The sequence below is a fragment of the Rhinolophus sinicus genome, linkage group LG03, assembly GCF_036562045.2.
Source record: "Rhinolophus sinicus isolate RSC01 linkage group LG03, ASM3656204v1, whole genome shotgun sequence".
In the NCBI taxonomy this organism is placed as follows: domain Eukaryota; kingdom Metazoa; phylum Chordata; class Mammalia; order Chiroptera; family Rhinolophidae; genus Rhinolophus; species Rhinolophus sinicus.
In genome coordinates, this window is record NC_133753.1 from 120,949,489 (window position 1) to 120,971,763 (window position 22,275).

A 22,275-nucleotide genomic window follows, 5' to 3' on the forward strand; every position below is an offset into this window, starting at 1 on the left:
GGATCCGGGGCCTCCCACCCTACGGGTGAGTGGAGCCTGCTCTGGTCTCTGCTCCAGGGCCAGAAGGAAAAATGGAGTCCCAGGGCCTGAAGGCAAGTCTCCTTTCCCAGCGCCAGGCACACAGCCAGTGTCCCAGCTGGCCCTCTACTTTGGTTTCTCATCTGGACTTTTATTCTCTGCTGAATGCCCGTTAGCTGGATTACCTACCTCTTACTAAGAATTACCTGCACTAGGACATGTGTTTCAAGGAAAGTCTCCCCAACTAAAACAGTTTGAAGGTAGAATTCTGTGTTATTGAGAGCTACAAAATAATACCACCCTGACTTGGCAGGGGAGGCAGAGGGCAGGTGATTAGGGAAGAAACACTTAAGTTACAAAGCCAAGGTATGAATACCATGTTTCAGCAATAAACTCTACAAGAGAAGTCCCGATCAGATCCCCAAAAGGGGCAAAAGGTCTGCAGCGGAAGTAGCTGCCACCAAGGGAAGGAGGGGCTGAAATGAGATTTATCCCACCCTTACTCCCAACTTTGCAACATTTTCTACACATACCTCTTTCTAACAACATAGCATAAATTAGTGCTAATTTTAATCTCTAAGAAATGAGTAAACATGGTTATCTAGCAAGATTTTAGTAACAATAATTCATGCTACAAATAAGTGCTTTCAGACTGTTCTTATGATCGATCTTCCATGTTTCAGCTCAGAAAACCTTATATTTGAAAATCTAGATGTCTTGTTTTTCCATAATTATCCACAGATAACTGTGGCTTCAGTATAGAGAGTTCTGTGTAACATCCAAAGAATCCTTTAGCCTGTTTTCTTTTTTCTACCCTCATGAAATGTATGTGGCAAAAACAAAAGCAAAACAAAACCAATCCAGAAATGGGCCACTAACCAACTCCAATCAGTTGTTATTCAATCGCTTTGATCCCCTCTTGGGTAAGTGTCACGTGCCTCCACTCCCTGGCTTCTGATCTGTTTATGCAGCTTCATTTTAATAGCCTAACCTTACCCTTCAATACGTCCTCTTGCTTGCATTTCAGTTTATAAAAGCGCTCATCCATTGGCATCCTTGTTAGCAAAGAGTTTTGTCAATATTTTCCTTCTTCGATGCTCTGAGCATTGAAAAACAGGTATGTCATTATTAGTATTTCTTTTCCAACTGTGCTTAGTGAACTGTTACTGTCTAATGAGCTATCTGGATTCCTACGTATTTGCTGCAGTGCCTCTGTTCAGCCTTGGCTTTGATTCTGCTTTTTTCTCTTCATCAGTGTGTCCCGTGGAAAGTTCAGCTTTTTGGTTATGTTTCTTTTCAGAACAGAAAGCAGTCTCCTGGATGCAGGATCAGTCAGAGTCTCTCCTAGTCCATGTTTTCTAATTAGGATGCAGTTACCTGAGTGACTAAGATACTAATTTCAGAGCTGTGATTCTTTTCCCTCTGTGTGCTCCAGAATCTGTTCAACTTCCTCTCTCTTTTCTAATCAAAGAAGTTGACTGACTGGAAATATCCCAGCAGTTTTTTTCCAAGCTCATACAATTTCCTGCTTATAATGTGTGGGCTTTTAAACCTGTTACACTATTGAAGGTGACTCGCATGGTCCATCTAAAAGCTGTTATGGTCAAAAGACTTCAGTCTAGCAACCCAAACAGAATTTTCAAAATAACTCATGCCTTCCTTCCTTCCACACACATTTCTGTTTTGGTCATCTTTTGAATACCACGAAGATAATGCACAGTCCACAGGAACAATTTCTAAAATCCTACTTCTCTATTTCATATCCCCCCTCCATGTATTTCTCTTCCCAAATTCCTCCCTACAAATTGCTGGTCACTTCTTTCCCCTCTTCTCCCAAATCTGCATTTCTAAAGCTCAAAGCATACCTCTAAAAAATGGCAGAGACTTCCTAAGAGGGCAAGGGAGAAGAAAAACTGAGCAAACTGCAAAACCAGATCCCTCTTTTAAAGGAAATGGAAATACTGGGAAACAGAAAGATTTATGCAAGCAATTGTTGTCCTAGCAGAAACACAAGTGCACAGTGCCTGAATAAGCATCGGAGAACTTCCTAGTCCCATGCCTTCTGATATGCTGATGGGCAGGAGTGATACTGTACCGGTAACCCCCGCTGCTGGGGCTGGGGTGTCAGGACAATGAGCTGATCGGTGTAATGTGTTGCCTTAGGGGAGAGAGGACAGTTAGGACAGCCCTCACACTAGTTGTCACTGATGTTACAGGGAGCCAATGCCAGAGAACCAAACATATTAAGAGATTAGTGAAAGGGGTCTCAAAAGTTCCTGAGCTCATCATATTTTAAACTATGTTCTTTGGAACACTAAGCCATATTTAGATATTTAGAGAGGGAGGGAGGAAGAGTAAGAAACTATAAATGAAAGAGTTAAACATTTTATTTTTTTTTTACTACAGGATCACTCAGAAACTTTAAATGGTATTAATTACATATCCCTAAGAGGAGGAGACCATAACATGTAGCTTAATGTTTCTTTAATTTATGTGACCCCAGAAATCGTCTCTTTCTGGGACCCTACTTTTTACCACATGATTTGGTAAGAGTGCATATATTTGTATTTTTGTCTTTACTTTTATAGATGTTTTGTAGCTCCAGATGTTTTATTTGGTAACAACGCACAAGAGATTGGGAGGAGGCTATACAATAGGCTGCAAGGTATTCTTTATGTTTAAGATGTTGTAAAGCAAAAGAGTTCGATTTTTCTAAATGTCTTTTAAAATGATTTAAAAACAATACATGCTTACTATAGAAAATTTGAAAAACATAGGTAATTATCAAAATGATACTGAAAATCCTATCAAGAAATTGAAATTCTGTGATACTAAGTTACCAACCAGAGACAATGCTCTTACTATGTTGTATATTTTTCTTGTATTTGTGTGTGTATAAGCATATTAATGTGTACAAATAACTTTTCAGCAAAATAAGGGTCATTCCATGTGTGAAACTTTGCATCTTACTTTTCTATTTATAATATTTTCAGCATGTTATTAAAATTTTTCAAAACTTAGTTTTTAATGGCTATTTCTTTAGATGTATCACTGAAACAAATTTACTTAACTATTTCCACTTCACTGAACATCCACATTATTTCTAATTTTTGACTGTTATAAATAACACCACGAGGAACATCTTGTATGTAAATCTTTGTTTTCATCTCTGCTTATTTTCTTGGGATAGATACCAAAAAGTTTAATTGCTACATTAAAGAGTAAGAACTACTTAAAGATTCTCATTACATATTACCAAATTGCTTTCGAGAAAGATTATTCTAACTGTATTATCAGCATTATATAAAACAGGCTATCTCACAACACATTGGTAAGTATTTATGATATTTAAATTTTACTTATTTATTAAGCAATGCTGTGCATAATGCAAAATTCAAAAAAACAATTTTTAATGCAGTGAAATTTCCCTCCTACGGCTCTCTTCCAGGCATTTCCCTCCCCAAAGGCAACTGATAACTTCTGAATACTTTCAAAGGTATTTTGTGCATATGGTAGCAAATATATGTAAATATGTGTAAATATGATTTCTCTTCTTCAAAATCTTGCTTATTTCAGTTAAAAATATTGCATGGATTTCATTCCATGTCGGAACATAAAGGAAGTTCTCATCTATTTTAACAGCTGCTTGGCATTCCACTGTATAAAATGTACAATTTTTAAAACCAATCCTCTGTTAACAGACATTTGTAATATTACCAGGAAAAAAACCAAAAAACGCATACCATTTCACGTGTGCAAAAATACCTAGGTCATGTTCCTAGAAGTAGAATTGTTGCTTTAAAAAGTGTGTGCAATCAATGACTTTGCTAGATATTCAAATGCCATGTGGAGATTGTGCTGCTTTGTACTCAAAACAATAGTATGAGACGCCTGTTTCTCCACACTCTTCTGGTGGTGTGCTGGTAAATGATTAACCGGCTTTCAGAGGAGGAGAGAAAAACTTGATTTGTATTATCAGCCAATTTCCATGATGTAAATACTTTTATCATGTCTGACTGTAAGCTATCAACATGAAATCATTGTATATGAAGTTGGGAAGAGAGGGGCATAATTAGCTCTTACGCTGTCACCCACACAGTGTGTTAGCAAATATTTTTATCTTCCTCACCTGACTGAAAAATAGTGTGCATGAGATTGAGTGGACTTTCAGATACTTAAGAACATTTCTTTTTCTAGGAGCTGTTTATGTCCTTTGTTCATTTTTCTACTGCATTAGAGGTCCTTTTCTTATTTGTGGAAGCACTTGATGTAATGGTGCTCAGTTTCTATATGATGGGAATAGCAAATATTTTCCTCGGTTTATTTATATTTTGAGTTTACCATGAAGTTTCTGCCATGAAGAAATATTTACTTTCATATATTTATTATTCTTATCTTAAAGCTACTTGAGTTGCAAGCTATAGTTAGGTCTTCTCTTTTCGAATACTAAAAACAATAATTTTCATATGATGTCTTCTCACACTTATTTTTTTATACATAAAATTGTTGATTCATTTTGTTTCTTTCTGTTTCATTTTGGGTGGCACATTCTTTAAGTGTCAAGTCTGTTGACAGTGCTGCTCAAGTCTCATACTTTTTTTTGTCTGCTGGTACTAAGTTTTCAATGATATCTGTAGATTTGTCTTTTTCTCTTTTTGGTTCTATCAGTTTTTACTTTATGGTCTTCGAAGGTCTAGAATTAAGTGCATACACATATAACACATTTCTTGTTGATATTTTGACCTCTTTATTATAATGTAGTAGCCTTCTTTATCACAGTCTACCTTCACATAATATTGTACAAATTTGCATATGGCTAAAGAATCTTACAAAGTATGCTTCCACTTCCCTCTTCCCATTCTGTTCCCATGTATTTTATTACTACGTATATCTACATATATTATAAGCCCCCAGACCCGTTAATATTTTTGTTCTAAACAGAAATATTTATAAGACAGTAATAACTGGAAAAAGTATTTCTTTTATATTTATCATTTCCAGTGCTCTTCATCTGTGTATGTGTGTTTTCAAACTTCCATCAGACACCATTTCACTTCAGTCTGAAAAGCTTCCTTTAACAATGCTTTCTAGAGCAGATCTAGTAGCACTGAATATTCTTAGCTTTCATTTGTCTGAAAGTCTTTATTTTACCTTCATGTTTTAATGGTGTTTTCATTAGGTTTAAAATTCTAGGTTGATAGCTCTCTCCTTCCCCAGCACTTTAAAGATGCCATTTGAATGTATTCCTGAGAAGTTGGCTATCATATTTATCTTTATTTTTCTATATGTAATGTGTATTTTTACTGTGGATATTTTTTTACCTTCTCTAATGGTCTTCCTTTTTTTTTTTTTTTTTTTTTTTTAATGCAAATACAAGTTTCTGATCTATACCATTTTCCTTCTCGTTGAATAACTTATTTTAACATTTCTTGCAAGGCAGGTCCACTGGCAACAAATACCTCAATTTTCAGCTGAGAAAGTTTGTATTTTTATCTTTTGAAGATATCACAAGACACAGAATTGTAGTTTTTTGCTTTTTTCCCCTCTCAACACTTTGAATATTTCCCTCCACTCTCTTCTTGCTTGCATTGTTTCTAAGAAAATGTTGGATATAATTCTTATCTTTGCTCCTCTATAGGTAAGGTTTTTCTTTTTTCCTCCTCTGCTTTCCATATTTTTTTCTTTTCCTTTTAAATTCTGCAGTTTGAACATGCTTAGGTGTAGTTTTCTGTGTTTTTGTTATTTATTTATTTATTTATTAACTTATCCTGTTTGGTGTTTTCTGAGCTTTGGATCTGTGGCTTGGTGTCTGGCATTAATTTGGGGAAAATCTATCATTCATTATAGATTCAAATGTTGCTTCTGCTCCTTTCTATCTTGTCCTTTTGTAGTTGTCCTGCAGTTCTTGGATAGTCTGTTCTATTTTTCACTTTTTTTTTTTTTTAAATCTTTGCTTTTCAGTTTCAAAAGTTTTTTTTCACACATCCTGAAGCTCAGAGATTCTTTCTTCAGCTATGTCCAGTCTAAGGAGATCACAAAAGGCATTCTTCATTTCTGTTAGTGTTTTTGAATTCTAGAATTTCTTTTTAATTCTTTCTTAGGATTTTTATCTCTCTGCTTATATTTCCCATATGTTCTTGCATGCTGTCTTTTTCTAATAGATCCCCTAGCGTATTAATCATAGTTGTTTTAATTTTCCACTCTGATAATTCTAACATTCCTGCCATATCTGAGTCTAATCCTAATGCTTGCTTTGTCTCTTTAAACTGTGGGGGTTTTTGCCTTTTATGTGCCTTGTAATTTTCAGTTGAAAGCCAGACATGCTGTACTGGGTAAAATGAAACTTTAGTAAATAGGTCATTAATTACGTGGTGGTAACACATGAGGAAACGGGAAGCATTCTGTAATTCTATGGTCAGTCTCAGTCTTTTAGTGAGCCTATGCCTCTGGGCTGTGAGCTTCACAAGAGCGTAAGTGGGATAGGATGGCTAGAGAGAGCTGGAGTTGGGTATTTCCCTTCCCCCAGTTGGCTAGGTTCTAATAAAACCTGAATAGGTTAGTTTCTGGTAAAATAGTTTATCTTATCTTGTTAAGAACAGAATGCCCTGGCATATTTCAAAATGGTTCTTTTCCCCTTTCCCTACCAGAAGCACAAGTATTTTCTTCCATATTCAGCATGAGAACTTGGTAGGGCCCTAGAAGTAAAACTCAACCAAAGTGTGGAGGCTCCTCTGTGACAAGTCTCTTCTGAAGTTTTCAATTCTCAGACTTGTCCACACTGAGCCTCCAGCAATTTGTCAATTACAGTTTAGGTTTTCTACCTGGTACTGGTTCCCACAGAGGTTTCTGCTCCAGTAAGTTGTGCTTCTCTGTACCCGGGTGTCTCTCCAAGTTGGGGATTGTGGTTTGCCCGGTGACCTCACTTCTCTGACAGATCTAAGAAGAGATGTTGACTTTTTCAGTTTGTTTAGCTTTTTACTTATTGCTAGGATTGAGTGATGAGTTCCAAACTTCTTACATACCAAACCAGGAGCCTGGACACTTTTTGAGACTTTTGCTTTATCATTCATTTTCAGCAATTTGATTATGATGTGCTTTCGTTTCTTTTTCGTTATGTTTATTCTGCTTGAAGTTTACTGAGCTTCTTGAATGGTTATGTAAAATCTTTATACATAAATAGCCCAGCTTCTTAAAGTTATGTAAAATCTTTGTGCACTCTTTATCTCTATCATTTCCAGGTATTTCCAGGTTTAACATTTTTGTCAAATTTGAAAAAATTTTGGCCATTTCTTCAAACATTTTTGTCCACTTCCCCCCACTCCTTTCCTTCTGGGATTCCAATTACACATAGTTTGACCGCTTAATATTGCCTCACAGCTCATGGATGTTCTGTACATTATTTTCAAGTCTGTTTTCCTTCTTCCATTTTGGATAAATTTTTATATATTTAGATTTATATTTCAGCAACTTCAAGTTAGTGATTTTTCCTTTTGCAGTGTCTAATCTGCTCTTAAATCTACTCACTGTATTTTCATTTCAGATATTGTATTTTTCATTGCCTGAAGTTCTATTTAATTCTCATTTATTCCATTTTCCTTCTCATTGTGTCCAAGTTTTTCTTTAATTACTTGAACAGAACATACTTATCATACCTGTTTTAACATTCTGTCAATTTTATCATCTCTATCATTTCCAGGTATATTTTTATTGATGCTTTTTCTCCCAGTTATGGATTTCATTGTTTTGATTCTTTGTATGTATAGTAATTTTTTATTGGTTGCCCAGACATTGTGAATTTAACTGAGTGCTGAGTGTTCGATTTTGTTGTCCTTAAAATAGTGTTAACCATTTTCTGGCAGGTACTTATGTTCCTGTCAACATTAATTTGACCCTTCTGAAGTATTTTTCAAAAGCTCTTTTTAAGAGGGCCTAGAGGAGTCCTGTTTAGAGCTATCTTGCCCCACTTCTAAGACGTAGCCCTTTTGAGGTCTCTAGTGAATGTCTTTTGATTTAACAATGTCTCTTCATTCTGGCTGGACGTCAGTCAAACAATTTCCAGTCTGGTGTGAGCTCTGAGAATTATTTATTTGACAGTTTCCCTGAGATGATTTTACTTCGGAAGTTGTTTTTGCCCAACTTCGTGAGATATTATCTATTTCTCTCCTCATCATATTCATGTTTCTCTTTTATTCCTTGAACAGAGCATAGAGTCATAATCAACCGAAGATTCAAGGGACCCCCATACCCACTTCTATGGCAGTTAATCCCTCATGGACAGAAGAAGAAGCTCTGTCTATGTTTAATGGAGATGGAAGGAGATGCAGAAATGTTGTACCGTGTTCTTGCCCTCAACTTCACATTTCCCAAAGACTCAAGGGACCCAAGGTTATTTTTGATAAATGTTCTTTAAAATATTTATGTCTGAAAGATTTAGACCTTATTCCTAAAAATAAGCCATTTGGGACAATATCTAAATCACTTTATATCCAACATTAGCTTTCAGGACCTTGCTCTATGTAAAGCAAAGGACACATGGTGAAGAGGCTTAGTACTTGAGCACAACAAATAGCCCAGCTTCTTAAAGTTACGTAAAATCTTTGTGCACTCTTTATCTTAGACTTAAACCTCTATCTATAATGCAGTTGGGTCAATTCCCACCACCCGATGACATTAAAAAAAATTAGGGACAACAAAACAACACTTCCCATCCCTTCCTCCTGTGTCCTATCACTCTGAACAGACAATGGTCACAAGGTATATATTATTACAAAGACCTCTGACCACATGTCCCAATGTCGCCTGGGTTATCCAACCCTTTTTACATCAACAGTGCAACACCCTACTCTTCTACAACCTGTGAACAGCCCTGGCTGGTGCATATAGAGAGAATCCACTGCCACAGAGACTGCAGCAATTTTTACAGCTATTTTCTCCAAAATGGCACTGAGCCGAATCCTGACAGCATACCTAGTCCTGACTCCTTTCTGCTGAAGACAGAGAAACTGGGAAAACAGTGTTTTCTGAGATGAAATAGTGAAAAGCAAATAGATCATACATAATCACTTTAAACGTTGGTGTCAGCGGAGCTGGAAAAATCCCCTGGCTAAAGACTATGGTGAAAATCCACTAATTTTGAGGGAATTAAATTAAATGAATAATTTTGGATGGGCATATAATAGAAGTAACCATTCTGACAATTAAACTACTCCAGGGAAGGAAACTTAATTTTTAAGTCTCTGGCAATAATTGCAAATAGAACTTGGTAGATTTTTAAGCTACACAATTGGGACTGTTTCTTATGATACAATTTACATTTCTATCATCTCTGCATGCCAGTAATGTTAACATTTTATTCAGATACAAATTCACAGTTCAACTATTACTGTCAAAAAGCCATTAGATAGTAATCTCCCTATTTACTTTATCAAAAAAGGACCCAAGCATGATTGGATATGGTTGGTATTATATAATACCGTGTTTCCCCGAAAATAAGACCTAGCCAGACAATTAGTTCTAATGCGTCTGGTGGAGCAAAAATTAATATAAAATCCGGTTTTATATTATATATTATATTATACCCAGTCTTATATTACAGAAAAATAAGACAGGGTCTTATATTAATTTTTGCTCCAAAAGATACATTAGAGCTGATTGTACACCTAGGTCTTATTTTTGGGGAAACACAGTAATCCCTATTTAAAATAATAATAATCCCCATAAAAGATTTCCTTTCCCATTTTCAACACAGTAGCAAATCTCTGAGAATGACATTAATGTATTTAGCAGAGGACAGTTGCCTCTGGGGTCATTTTCAACTATGAGAAGCACAAAACTTTCTCGTTTCTCTTGCTTACAAGTTTCTGTCTGGCTGGTATGGAGAGATTTAAAGCTGGCAGAAGGTACAGACAGGAAGGAGAAATAAAGGACATCTCACTGAGCACATTACTAACTCTTCCCTTAGGAACCGCTAGCTAGGCCCTCAGAAATGCAGAAAAAGCTGTGATGATTTGGGGAGCTCCTTTGGGGCAGCGATGTGTGTTTCACTTTCCTCCTATGTCCTCAGTGTCTAGAGAACTGCTGGTACGGACCTCTCCGCCTTTCCTTGCTGAAGTGGTGGTCAAGTGAGGGAAATGGACCCAGATGGAGCTTGCTTCTCTTCTTCTCAAAGACATGTCTTCCCAGATGGACTCATCCTTTACTTTTATCACCAAAATATGAGATCGAATTGTTTTTACCTGTGCTCATGTCTTGTTTGAGAATTAGGGTATTTCCAGCAGAGGGCACAACATGTGATAAAGCAGGGAGGCATGAGACTGTATAGTATGCTTATGACACTGTTCTCTCTGTTTTTTTCTTTCCTGGTTTGGCTGTCCAGAGTGAATTCAGAAGGTAGAGTGAATCAGATTCCTTTGTTCATGGCAATATTATCATAATTGGTCTGTTCAGGTTTCTCTTGTTTTATTTATATATCTAATACTTCTCCCCACAGAAAGCCACACACACACACACACACACACACACACACACACACACACACACGAGGTTGGACACTTAAGTTCGCTAACTTATCCTAGAAAAAGTGCCACATACCTCATTGCTGAATATCACTATGGTCACCTGCGAAGTACTCCCCTTGGGAAGCTATGCACCAATGTCAATGCCTAGCCCACCCTTCAAAGCAATTTTGGAACTCTTTTTCAGGAATGGCCATCAGAGCTGTTGTCGTATTACCCTTGATGTCCTGAATGTCATCAAAATGTCCTTTCAATATTTCCTTTATCTTCGGGTAAAGAAAGAAGTCACTGGGGGCCAGATTAGGTGAGTAAGGAGGGTGTTACAATACAGTTATTTGTTTACTGGCTAAAAACTCCCTCACAAACAGTGCCGTGTGAGCTGGTGCATTGTCGTGATGCAAGAGCCACAAATTGTTGGTGAAAAGTTCAGGTCATTTTTATCTAACTTTTTCACGTGGCCACTTCAGCACTTCCAAATAGTAAACTTGATTAACTGTCCAGTTGGTGCAAATTCATAATGAACAATCCCTCTGATATCACAAAAGGTTAGCAACATCATTACAACAAGTTCGCAAACTTAATGGTCAGACCCTGTGTGTGTGTGTGTGTGTGTGTGTGTGTGTGTGTGTGTATCTATATATACCAGGGGTGCCAAAAAAATGTATACAAGTGGACACTTGGGTGAATGTTGCTCAAGCAGTAATTCACTGTAATCAGAAGTGTCTGGATGCTTATGGTAACCACTTTGAGCACCTCTTGTAATTGCAGAAGTCAAATGTGACTTGTATTCATCTATGTATGCATCGTATATGCATACTTAGGCTTTGTATAAAGACATCTGAGGGGGATTACACTGGTCAAGATTCTGGAGAGAAAGAAGTAAACTGACTCTCTCTGTAGCTGCTTCTTCCTGAACGCATTTGCAAGAACCTGAGAATCAGGCTCTACCTGAGCACAGAAAGAGTAACCAGAGAAATTTTTGGCAGTCTCACAGGGCTGGAAATGTGAGTGGCCTCAACACTCCTTCAGTTTTTCCCTAAAGATATTTGCCAAATTCTTGAGCTACACTGATTGCGAGCTTACAAAACTAAGCAGACAGCCTTTGAAAAGCAGAAAGGACTTTGGGCTGCTCTTATACTGAAGATGAAACAAAGAATAGAGTTCAGGGCTTACCAAGATGGAGGACCCAATGACCATACCAGAAAGATTTGGAAGACTATGTCCCCCAGGAGCAGGGATGACCCAGCGGTAGATTGGACTTATAAAAATGGCATATGAACACTTCCTTAGCTCAGTCCCTGATTAAATTAAGTAATCAGTCCCCACTCTGTAAGCCGTAGAAATAAAAGGCTGAATCAACTCTGGTGAAAGATAACATCATTTGAAATCACTAAAATTTTCAAATCCATAATGTTCACCATGTAATAAAATAAAACTAGAGTTAAGAAGAAGAAAAGTGACTGATAATCAAGAGGTAAAACAATAGAAGCAGACTTAGGATTTCAAAATAAATTAAGATAAATATAAAAATAAAATGGGAAAAAAAGAATGGAACTACCGAATGGAAAAAAATGAAGACTATAACAAATAATTTGAATCCATATTTTAAAAGAGTCAAATTGACTTTCTAGAACTGCAAAATAAGTATTGCAGCGGCTCTGCTTTTAGTTTACAAGGAGCGAACTACTAATAAACCTATCGTCCTTCAACTATGAACCCTGAAAACAAAAACAAAAAAAGGGAAAAAACTATCTGAAGACGCTGGAGATTGAAAAACACAGGCCAATTATGGGCTCTGAAACTCAGAAAAGTGATTAGCATAGAATGAATTCCCCGTTTTTATCACTTTACCCTGAGGTAAACAGATGTGGTGGCAACAGTACCAGGTCCCTAAAACTCCAATAAGAAAACTCATGAACTTATTGTCCAGAGGGAGCATGGAAATGAGTAGGGACAACCACAGCCACTGAAGAATGAAGAGGGAACCTTGGGAAGGAGAGAGCCAGAGAATTACACCCTAATTCTGTATATAAATTTAGCCCAAGTCTATGACTGATTAATGCATCGTGCATCCTGGGGAGAACTGGAAGGCGCTTGTAGCTAAAATGTAGAGAACTAAAACTGAGAACCAAGACATCGCCCACCATAGGCACGACATTATGCAATCTGAGTCTAATTATTAATGAGTATCATTCTCCATGTTGCAGGTTTTGAAGTCAGAATGGGCTCAAAATCATGCCTCAAGTGGGATGACAGGATTATCACAGGATCTGATCATTAGCAGGAGGGTGTTATGACGCTCTTATGGCCTTAGCTGCCACCAGTTGTGGAAAGAGGGTTCAAGATATAGTTTAGTCATCTATCATTTCCCAAACCCCCATTGTGTTTCACAACAATCTGGCTCTGTACTCACCAACATGTCCGTCTCTTACTTGAGCAGTATATACATGTGCAATGAAAAACTGGCCTGCCTGGGCTCCTAGAGAAAATGATTTCAATTTCAGCTCCTGGTCTGTGGGAGGGACTGTGCTTTGTGAGCTGCCACATCCTCAGTTGCTAGCACAGCGCCTGGCCTAGGGCTAGCTTAGTAAATATTTGCTGAACTAAGTTGAACTTATTTGAGGACTTTGGAGAAAAATTGTGACTTCACCCTAATTCTGCGAGGATATATTTTTCTTGCTACCTATCACCTGTAATGGCTAAGACCTGTAACTCCTGGCTAGGAGTCCCTCAGGCTTATGTATCTAGGTGGACAGAGGTTATATGGCTACCAGGGCCTGCATATACTTTACACATATAAAGTAGGAGCTCTAATTGTTTTCAATTCTTGTGCAAGATTCCAATTCCTGCTGCAATCACATAGATTGTGTTCCTGGGCTCATGCCACATCCACTGCTATGAACAAACACTTTCCATACACTAAGTCCTAGGCATTTCCACCAGAGAAATAAAAACATGCGTCCTCCCAAAGACAGACACAATTGCTTACAGCAGCTTTACTCATAATAGCCGCAAACTAAAAATAATCCAAAATCACACCAACAGATAAACAGATAAATATTTTGTGGCATACCCATAGAGTGGAATACTCTTCAGCAATAAAAAAAGAGCAATCTTTGATAGATACAACATGGATAAATACAAAAAATAAGCTGAACAAAAAGAAGCCAGACACAAAAGAGTACATACTGTATGCATTCCATTTACATGAAATTCTAGGATAGGCAAAACTAATCTAGAGTGGCAGAAAACAAATCAGTGGTTGCCTGGGCCAGGGTGGAGGACACTGGCGGCAAAGGAGCACATGGAAGCTTTGGGGCTGGTGAAAGTGTCATGGATCTGTGTATACATTTGTCAAAACTTACCAAACTGTACAATTAAAATGAGTGTATTTTATTATATGCAAATTGAATCTCAACAACATTGACCAAAAATAAAAATAATAAATCCTAGTTTTTTTAATATTTAGTTTTCAGACAGTCAGTTGGACCCCAACCTCCAATGCCTGCTCCATTACAGGCATTGTAACGGAGCAAGCTGTGACATTCCAAGGCCTGAGCTCTAGCCAGCTGCTGGATCACAGCCCTGGAACTGCCTTCCTCTCAAACTCAATGACATCCCAGGTCTAAAAGCCCACTATTCTGAATGTTTCTGTTTACAGGATGATGAGGGATTGCTTAACAAAGAAGCCCCATGAAGAGCTGTTGAATTCCCAGAGCTTGGCACGGTGCCCTTTGAATGAATGAACAAGACAAAAGTAAAAGAAGAGTATTCCTAGAGGAAACAGATCTCTAAAACAGTACATATGCAAGGAGGGAGGAGAGAAACAGTGGCTTTGAAGAAAACCATCAGGCCAGGAAGTGCCTCAGTACTGGTTCTTAGAGCAAGCCCAGCCTATGACGTGCACAAATGAAGCATTTGCAAATCCTGGCTGCGTCCTTCCTCACTGATTCCACTGGGCCAGGTGAACAGAGCAATCTCCACTGTAGCAGATTTCCCAGGGAGGGAAATTTGACTTCCCGTGTACCTGCAACTTCCAACAAGACGCATCTTCAGCCAGGGCCAGCCTGCAAAGTGCAACTCTCATTTGACCAAAACTCCTTGCAGAGCATCTGGCCTCTCCCACTATGCTCACAGGCAGGCCTATTTTCTCTGGGCCCATGTGTCTCTTGCTTCCACAGAGGTGTATGCACATCCCAAATCAATTAATCAGCATGAGTTCCTTCTCAATGACAGCCAACAAAGACATTCTAAACATGGCTTGACTTAGCTTGCACAGCTCTTGCTTTATCCACAGTCCTCTTTGGCTCATATGTAACCCATCTGTTGATGAAGAATTAATGACACACAGTGTGTCACATATGCCCATACATTTATGGTGGGATTCAAGCTAGAAGTCATGCTTTTGGGGAAGCTTCAGAAGAGCATGTGGAACAGGCTCTATTGGCTCTCCCCACTTAGTGAGATTCCATGCCTTGGCTTCTTGGAACAACATCTGATCAGAAATAGCAAAATGTCCTGCTAAGTAAACCAACATGATAAAGGAAAATTACTAGCACAATTAAGCTGCAGATGTTGGAAAGGATGATGGAGAGGCTTTATGTGGGGGGTGTTAAGACAACCTCAGAGAAACCAGTGAGGCTTTATGGAGGGTAGGACAGGTGACATATTGCTTTGCTCCAAATGCTTGTGATGCTGTGGGTTAACAGGTGGCCAATTACCTTGAGGGGAATCAAACTCAAATTCAACGTATTTGACTGACTGCTTGTTGCTTTCCCAAAGGTAACAGCATTGGCAGTGGAATTTCTTGGATCCCCCGAAAAGACACTTTTGAACTACTAGGTAAGGGATAACCATGTTTTCGGGTATTTCCCCCACTTCCTTAGATGGCAGTTTGTATCACCACCCCTTCCCAACCCACCTGAAGAATCACTGCAGTGTAATTTTAAGTGTTGGCCTGAGGACCATGAGACCTGCTTTCTACTTCTGGCTTCACCAAGGAGGGGCTACAGGACCTTTGGGGCTACTGGTACTTATCTTTTCTGAGCAGGACAAGTAGACCACTTGGTATTTCCCTAGTTTCTTCTGGGTCTTTCCCCAGAAGAAACTAGGGAAGAAGGTTGTTTCTATTCTGTCTTCCAGAATGTTCCTTTAACTTGTCCTCCAGAAGTAACCATTTACCTGGCCCCCAGTTGAGGGCCAATGATGCTGTTTGACCTGCTGTTGGGTCAAATGCTGCTGCTCCCAATTGGCATTTGATCAATTTTAATGAACAAATGAACAGATTGCCACATGCATAAACAAATCCGACTCCTCCCTGCATGTTGGCTCTCTCTGTGGGCTGCTATTTCTTCCTATCAAACAGGGATGTTAAAAGTAACTTAAACTGTGCTCAGTTAACCAGTCCTTATTCAGAAGCTTCTGTATCAGGCAGCGAAGAAGGCAGGTCCGTGCAGTTATCAGACATCTGGATAAGATTCCTGCCATAAGAAACTTTATCTGTTTCCTTAATCTAGTCTGTGACCACACAGAGATTCAAATAAAGGAAGTTCAACATATAGAATTAAATTATGATAAAACAGTAACTGTATGACATAAGAGAACTTTACCATAAGGATGAGGGCAAGTATCCAAGGAAGAACGAACGCAGAAGAGGATTCCCCCTCCTCAAGGCTGGGGTTCACACCTGGTTGGAGAAAGTGTAGCTGGAGTACATTGGATAAAAGAGAAGTTGGTTGGTTGGCCCAGGTCAGAACTGGTCCACCGTCACTGGGAGAGCAGGAAACAGCCTTTTGGGAAACAGGGAAGCCAAGTGACCAGATGTGCACAGGTGCAGAGAATGCCACTGTTTGGAGGAGGCTTGGTACACCCAGTGCCCATGTCAGGATTGCAAAATCCATGTCAGGATTGCACGTGGGCAGAGAAATCAGGGCACAGGTGAGGCACAGTCGGTAGGCAGTGGGGTGGGCATGCAGAGGGGCTGGAACGACTGCCCTGGACAGGAGACTAGAATCTACAGTGTCTGTCCTAGGAGGACCACGGGGGTAGGTGTTTCCCAAGCCAGGCCAGGGCTGCCAGGGGGTCAAAGACTGTGTGCTCTGGACCCGTGGCTGCGGCAGAGCGCCACCAAGCGCCCTGACATCACACCGGTGCCAAACAGAGCAGCTGGGGGAAGCTGCAGAAGCCCCTTCCTCCTGCATTGTCCCTGCAGCACCCTCCACTGGGACAGCTTAACCTGGTCCTCACTCTAAAGGAAAGAGCTTACAGATTCCAACCATTACTGCAGAGCAGGTATTGAAGGGGACATTGAGAGCAGAGGCAAAAACTGATATTAAGAGTCCTAAACTGGGGCTCAGAAATTCTGAGTGCACCTGTGTGATCTTGGGCAAGAGACTGGGTGTCAAGTTTCAGTTTATTCATTTATAAAATGGAAACAATACATGTCCAACTTACTAAACAGGAATACTGTGAGGGTCAAATACGATTAGGAGTATGAAAGGGCACTGAAACTGTAAAGTGCTACACTTTTCCAATGGGTCACTGCTGTTTTCCTGGTATTCTGTATCACATTAGTTGATGGTCCACCTGGCGTTAAGGCCACAGAGAGGCGACCCTGTCTTATTTTTGAATTCCTGGCACCTAACACACTCACTGGCACAAAGCAGGCAGTTCATTAGTCTTTGTTACCAGAACTAACAGAGACTGTTTTACTTCCTTACTGACTGACTGACAATCTCATTAACGGAGCAGCTGAAGCTGAAGGTGATACAAGGCCTGGCCAGTGAAGCACCAGCCATAGCGCTTCAGTAGTAGCCCACACTCACAGTTCCCCACCCTTCTTCCTACCCCAGAAAGCTGCTGGAGGAGTCTGCAGGAAGAGCCTCTTTGCCCCTGACCAGCCTCTTCCTTAGGACCTGGGGCGGTGCTCTTATTGTAGATCTGATACTCAAGCAGAACCAGAGTCGCAGCAGGACCTCACTTGTGGGCCCAGTAGATAGCTGGAGATTAAATACGTGCATAAAGGATGAATGAATAAGCAAACAGAGCTGTCCAGCTAAGGTCTTGCCTGGATCTTACTTGTATATAATTATAAGGCTACCAAAATCCACTTTCCCTTAAATACAACGCCTTTAAAAACACACACACACAATTCTTTGCCCATTCCTTTCTCCATATTCCCTTCCTTCCTTTTTTTTTTTAATACATGAAGAAATGTGGGTATATGTGCAAAGCAATGGCTGACTTATTCATTTATTTATTGTATTTTTGCGCAGAAACCTTATAGTGCAATATACCAGGGCTCTGTCTGGGCATCTTGGGCACTTCTGTCTAAGGTCTGAAGCTGTCTGAGGTCTGAAGAGTATCTCTCTGCATGAAGGGCAAGTTCATAGTGGTCTAGGCTCCCGTTCTACCTGTCCTGAGACTGCTGCTGATTTATGGAGGGAGGGAACTAGGAACGAGCTATAGCTGGAGGGGGTAAAAACTACGGACATGCTGATTGGTCTGGGAGAGGAACCTCTGCCATCTGGCTCTTCTCTCCCACAATGTCAGTCCTGAAGGAGAAGCAGGAAAAGGCAAGCGAGTTTAATTACTCTGAAACACATCCTGGGACATTTCGGAGCTCCCGGCAGGAGACTGAAATGTTGCATGCTCTTTAAAGCTAAGCATCACTAATATAATTAGAATTTTTTTTTTGTCCTGCCTATAACACATTTTGTGGATGAAGTTCAGCCAATAAACATTTACATAGATGTGGGCATGGCAGTGGTTAATTGTTTGAGGCAAAAACAACTTGGCGTTGCAGAATCCGTTTGCTCTGCTTTTACACACTAAGATGGGTTAAATACTTCAGGGTAAAACTACTAACACATGGAAAAAGCCTTTTACTCATTTAGTCCCCTGTCTGAAGCAAATCCTGTGGGTTTCACGTGATGTGAAGCAGCTCCACTTGCAGATAACTAGACATATTTAGAAAAGGAGGCACAAAAGTATCCCTGAAGTAGCTTGTCTGTCTGTTACTGGAGAAAAGAAGGGTAACTTGATCAGTCAGTTAATATCTCAGCCCCCTTTTTCTTGGTTTCCTACTTAGCCATGTTGCATTGTAAACCCTTAGCCTGGAAAGAGAGGCGCACTGTTTTTATTGTTCTTTACCTTCCACAAATTCAGCAAATGGTCAAAGACAGAACCACATCAAGCTACCAAACGTCTGCTCATACCACCTTAGCTTCCTAAGGAGTTGAAGGGCGAGGTTAAAGTTCAAATTCTCACTCTGAAATATATGAAGTCATTTTCCATCCTGCTAGGACCTTGTCTCACTGGTCTATTGTAGCAGGTGGGTAACCAATGAGCCTTTGAAATTGACGCAGCAATGTCTCCCCCGTTTTCAGAAAAGTGCGTATTTTGCTTTTTTAGAATGGATGGTTAGAAGTGTCAAACTGATCTTCGGAGGGAGTGGGACTCCTTGATTTAAAGCCTTCTTCTCTTACTCAACGCCCACTTGAGAGTTGAAAGGTCTGAATGATGCCTTTGATGTCTTTGTCCATCGCTCTCTCTACACACGTTTACTACTGAAAAATAAGACAGATTTGCTATGAAGAGCTACAAGGGACAGACAGAAATTGTGATTGCATTTAATGGCACTTGATTAGACAACCTCCAAACGGCCAATCCTGTCTTGCCAATCACTCCTGAACCCTTGACATTCCTAAGGGAGGTGCATACAGAAAGACTAACAGCAAAAGGTAAGCAAAGTGACACTTTATTATTATCTTTCAGAGCTTGAATCTTTACCTTAAGGCTAACTTAAGAGCACATATTTCACTCTTAAGGCATAAGAAGGGTCCTCCTGCCCTCTGCCTCCACATACCTCAGCTTCACCTCAAATTCTGGACTATAACTAGTCACTGCCACATGGCGCGAAACTAAAGCAATGGTGCTTTGCTGAGGCAGAGAAAGATGGCTAGGCCCTGAGGGATCCCTGCTTCCACCAACAATTCTAACCCATGGAATGAAAGCAGGAAGTGTAATAGAGGACCACCAAGAAGAGAAATTGTCTTTTTATAGTACTGTCCATCAGTAAACACAGCCAACCAATATTTTATCATTGACAAAACAGAATGGCACATCATTCTCTCTTAAGAGACATGGGGAAGCTAGAAAGAGAAATAGAACGCAGGTAGAAAAATAGAAGCATCTCTTTCACTATAAAACATTCACCTTCTCCTCACAAAAATGTTCTATTTGAAACTCTGTACAGAGAAGCTTATGAAATAGAGGTGGCTTCTTTAGTAAAATATAAAATACATAATTAGTCTTAGGAAGCTGAAGAAATATGGAATAATTATTTAAAGATAGGAGAATTTTTTACTTCTCAAAAAAAATAGGATTTTATAGAAAGAAAATTGGACTTTGTGAGGTCCTACCTTTTCAGGCAGATGCTTTTGTAATCCTGGATCCCCCCAACATAGACTACAGAGCTAAATGTAAAAATGTGAATGTTTTTGAGATTATCCTGATTCCAAATTTAACGGAAAGTATAATCTAAAGAAAAGGGGTCCAAAAGTATAAGTGCATTTATGGGAATGGCATTACCCAAGGAAAATTATCTAGCAAAATCAGAGATGGGAGTAGTGGTTCCCGGAAGCCAGCGGAGAAGAACCATAGTGCTGTAAAATCAGCCCATTTGGGCAAATTCTCACTGAGTGCCTGAAGGAATAACCCTGCAGATGGTGGTCATAGTCTACTGCTCCATCAGCTCAAGAAACCTATCAACACGTCTGAGCCTGCCCAGCAGAACTTTATAAGACCACTGACCCCAACATGCAAGGGAGGTTAATAGCAAAGGTGGCTACTCCCAGAGTCCTCCAAGCCTGCTCTGGGTAATTTGCAAGTCCAGAAAGCTCATGCACTCCAACGTGCTGACTTTTCATTACTACTTTAGGCAATTTAGATCATACAAGTACAGAACATACTTTGTAGTAAGAAACACCAAAACTCTGACAAAGAGGGCCTTTTCTGACATGAGGTAGAAAGATATTATAAATCGTCATTCTGTCCAGAAGAATGATTCCTCACATTGGACTATACACTTAAAGGCACAGTCTTGGTTACATTTAGGAAATTTTAACTAAAATGACACTGAACAGCTCCCTGCATGGCTCTCTGCACCGTGCTTGCGTTCTGCAGTGTCCATCTGAGTTTTTTTCAGATTTTTGTCCACCCTCTGTAATTGTGATAACTTGCAACAATCTGTGCCTTGAAAAGGGAGACCTCTTTCTAAAATGGTGTCATTGAATGCCCCCCCCCCCATCAGCGAGGAGAGCTTCTTTGTAGGCAGTGTATACGTGTGTGACTTTAACCAAGACACACTCTTTTCAATGGGAAATTACAATCTGGGGAACGAGCTCTCAAAATCTATACATACTTAATAGACATCTCAATATATGTTGAGACGTCTTTCTGGCGCACTTCACTGGACCCTGTCACGTAAATCACCTCTGAATTTGGTAGGAATGCAACTGTTTACCAGTCTTTGCAGCATTAGTATTAGAAGCATTTCTAGGTCAACGTCATGACTAACAATCTCCTCACAGCAGTGGGAGAACCTGCTCCAGCGTTCGGGATGGGAGAAATCTAGCCGGCTATCAGGCTTTTATTCTCCTCATGCGTATCTGCTGCTCCATGAAGGAAAGGATCATTTACTGCAGGAGCTCCTCCCCGGAAGACATGTGGCTGTTCCGAAGTATTTAGATACCAAAGTATTTAGCTAAAGGAGTTTGAAAACTACTCTTGTAAATCTGAGGTTTATGATGGTTTTGTTTGTTTTTAAGAATTCAGATGGTACTGTGCAAATAAAAGAGGCAGAGGGAGAGAAACTATTTATATACTCCATTAACTCATTCAGCCAATATTTCTAAGTACCCTGAAGTTCACAGGACTACTTACACCAGCATGTAATGGAGTGAGAGGCTGGGTTACATAGTGGAGCACATGGTCTGGGAGGCAGGAGGCACTGCTTGCTCCGCTCATTTGGAAAATTACTGTGCTTGGCTGCCAAAGCAGAACCTCGTTCCTGGACAGGGAGGGATGCTGACGCTTCCAGTGTTGAAGTGTCAGAGAAGCCTGTTTCTGGGGACAGCTTCTTGCTTTGTTAACACGTAGCCTGGTTGAATCTGTAGGAAGAATCTGAAATGGGAATTAGAAACAGCACCAAAGAAACATGGCTCTCTCAGCGGCAAGGAGACGTGGGGCAAGAGCTTGAGAAATCAGAGCTCTGTGCCTCATAACAAATCGACATTTATTGGAGATGAGAAAAACCTTACTATTGGCTTTTCCTCAAACAATTCAGGCAGGGTGTACTATATTCTTTAAAACTCAGTTTCAGAAATCAAGGCAACTATTAAATTTACTACTGACTGCTTTCCCTTTCTTTCCTTTAGTTAGATTTCTTTGAAGAAAAAATTTTCAAAAACCAAGTCATTTATAAAATGAGATTCTCAAATTCTCATTAAAAAATGCTAAAAATGACTGAACTCTGGCTTTACAAAGGGAATGATATTATAAATTCATAATTTTTCCTGCCTTGGAGATTAAAACATTTTCTGTAATCCTGTAGCATCCTCTTCCTTACAGATTTATAGACTGGACCTACTTCAACTTTCTTGCCTTTGCAGTCTATTTCTTTTGGAACAAAAATCTACAACTTTCCATTTCAAATAAAGCAGACTATGAAAACTGCCATCAC

The 22,275-nt window shown here is 39.6% G+C and overlaps 1 long non-coding RNA gene across 2 annotated transcripts; it reads left to right on the forward strand.

Moving 5' to 3' along the window:
* Positions 1-743: 743 nt before the first annotated feature.
* Positions 744-16,263, forward strand: LOC141570670 (uncharacterized). Of its 2 annotated transcripts, none has more exons than XR_012494965.1 (6): positions 744-1,135; positions 2,425-2,564; positions 3,467-3,514; positions 8,220-8,403; positions 10,082-10,836; positions 14,194-16,263. It is a non-coding gene; the product is annotated as an uncharacterized LOC141570670 (long non-coding RNA). The 2 variants fall into 2 exon arrangements; XR_012494966.1 differs by having other exon boundaries at positions 10,720-10,836; positions 14,194-16,253.
* Positions 16,264-22,275: the final 6,012 nt, after the last annotated feature.